General features: G+C 43.7%; 1 non-coding gene across 1 annotated transcript; it reads left to right on the top strand.

Moving 5' to 3' along the window:
- The first annotated feature begins 392 nt into the window (after positions 1-392).
- On the top strand, positions 393-511 carry LOC145399312 (5S ribosomal RNA). Its single transcript, XR_013897267.1, has one exon. It is a non-coding gene; the product is annotated as a 5S ribosomal RNA (ribosomal RNA).
- The last annotated feature ends 1970 nt before the right edge of the window (positions 512-2481 follow it).

The following is a 2481-nucleotide window of genomic DNA, read 5'->3' on the forward strand; positions in this document are numbered from 1 at the left end:
TATGTCTAGATGGAGAATTTTAGAAGCTTTCATCTGGTGTTGTCAGAGTTTTGGTACGACCAATAATTTTCAAGTAAATCGCCAAAAATTGCATGCCCCCCCTCCCCCGAACCTAAAACCGAGAGAGAATGTCGACTATTTGAGAGAGTTGGCCTGGAAATAGACACCCTCTCCTATGACGCACCAAATAGTGACGCATTTCATGCTAAAACATAATTTTTGGTGACCATTTTTATCCAGAATTGCCTAATCGGCACCCCATCAGACCAACACTGACAAGTACGTCATATTGCGTCGTCATGTCCTCTTCAGACTAACACCATTTTGACTCATTTTGAGCCCTTGTGCACGAAGGGGTTATAGATCCATGAAAAAAAATATTAATTTCATTCATCAACGGCCATACCACGTTGAGTACACCGCTTCTCGTCCGATCAGCGAAGTTAAGCAACGTTGGGTCTGGTTAGTACTTGGATGGGTGACCGCCTAGGAACACCAGATGCTGTTGGCATAACGTTCTCCCTACGTGTCAAGTGGGGTTGGTGGAGAATTAGTGCCCCTCCCTGTAAAACAATTAACTCTAAGCCCTTAGTCACCCTGTTTGGGATACATGGTGTCTGGCAATGAAAAAATGAAAAAAAAAATATAATAACTAGAAAAAAATGTAATTTCACGTAAAAGAAGTATCTGATAGCTGAAAAGTCAGTGCCAAGGCAGTTTGCAAAGTAGCTAGCCATTGGATGGTCATGCTGCGGCATCGTTTCTAAAACTGTAATGCACAGCTGGATTATGATATACAGTAGCTAACTCCTGGAGAGAAGATTAGGAGAAATACTCTGAGGTGGTTTGGACATGTGGAGAGAATGGAGAATGAAAGACTGACTAAGAGGTTGTATGTAGGTGAGGTGGAGGGAGGGAGAGGGAGAGGTAGACCGAGGATGAGATGGAGGGATGGAGTTGAGAGGTATATGAGGGAGGGGGGGGTGAGTTGGGGGGAAGGTAGTCAAATGGTGGGTGACAGAGTGACTTGGAGGCGTTTTGTCTGCGGCCACCCTTTGCGGGATTAGGGTGTCGGGCTATAGATAGAACTCCTGGAAGATGAAAATCTGCATTCGTATCATTGTCGCACATTTTTCGGTTAAAAGACATTGCTATCACGCACTTAAGATGGTTTCTGCTGACCATGTTGGTGCAGTGTCTGTGGTTTCTGATGGTTTTGAGGGGTTCAAAGATGAGGCCCTGCTTGATGAATTAATCGCAATTGGAGGAAAACACTAACCCTCCACTCCCAAGCCTCAGAACACCTTACGCCAGACCCATCTCAGGTCTGTTATTACGCTGTAAACCTTTTCATCATTTTGTAAACCCATTCATACTTATGTGTATTTTTGATACATACCATAACAGTATGTATTTAGTGGTTTGAAATTGTCATAAAGGGAAGATTTGGGCTTGCACTTGGGATGCCTGGTACCAGTTAGGATAGCCCATAGATTCTGTGCTTTTGTTATTGTGCAATTTTGTTATCACGCACTAGTTTTTTTTTTTTTTTTTTTTTTTTTTTTTTTATGTGACCGACTCTGGGTATAGGCTTTTTACAGCCTGCTTTCAAGGCCCAGTAGTCCTCCTACGTACCGCACACCTCTACATGTCACCACTTCGGCGCTAACACCCACCATCCATACTGAGTACATGCTAGGGCTGTCTCATATAGGACTGGTGTATTGGTATTAGCGGGGGTATTTTTAGGTTGGTACCAATTATGTGCGATAACCAAGGGATCACTGTACTTTTTTTGGTGGGTCTTATTTTTGACCCCTAACCCACGGGCCGTCATTTTCGTGACACTCATTACATAAGTACCATACCGCGGGGCGTCACTTTTGTGATTCAGGGATTTTTAAAATCGGCCAGGCTTTCAGTTGCGGTCTTGTATCATCTATTAGTACTGCCAGTGTGTAGCTATCGGCAGCACTGCTAATACCAGTAGTACTTACATCCAGTGTTAGCAATTTACCCATTTTTCTGTGTTTGCCTCACCTCCCCACCTCCCCTCCCTTACCCCCTCCCCCACATAGCTACAGCCAGGCCGCACAATGCAGCTCCTGGCTGGTTTTTTCCATTCGCTTTTTCCATTGAATTGTGCCCTATTCTCTATTCTTGTACTAAAAAATATATATAGAAAAGGGAAAAGGCTAATTGATACTGCCATTGGCCATGAAGTAGCTAATTTATCACCTGGCAACACCCCACGTGTTGGTCGCTAATTTTCCATGTTCATTACCCATTGAAATATCCCTTATGGCCTATTCTCATACCAAAAACTATACCGTATATAAAAAGAAAGGGAAGAGGATAAGTCATACTTCCATTGACCTGGAATTAGCTAATTTATCGTGTTTTTAGAGCTCTGCTATCCCTGTGGGAGGGGCACGGCACGGTCCAACCATCCCCGCGGGTAAGGGGTTAAAGACATAGATT

Source organism: Coenobita brevimanus, chromosome 5 (genome assembly GCF_032717465.1).
Source record: "Coenobita brevimanus isolate Jiangsu-jjx chromosome 5, ASM3271746v2, whole genome shotgun sequence".
Lineage (NCBI taxonomy): Eukaryota > Metazoa > Arthropoda > Malacostraca > Decapoda > Coenobitidae > Coenobita > Coenobita brevimanus.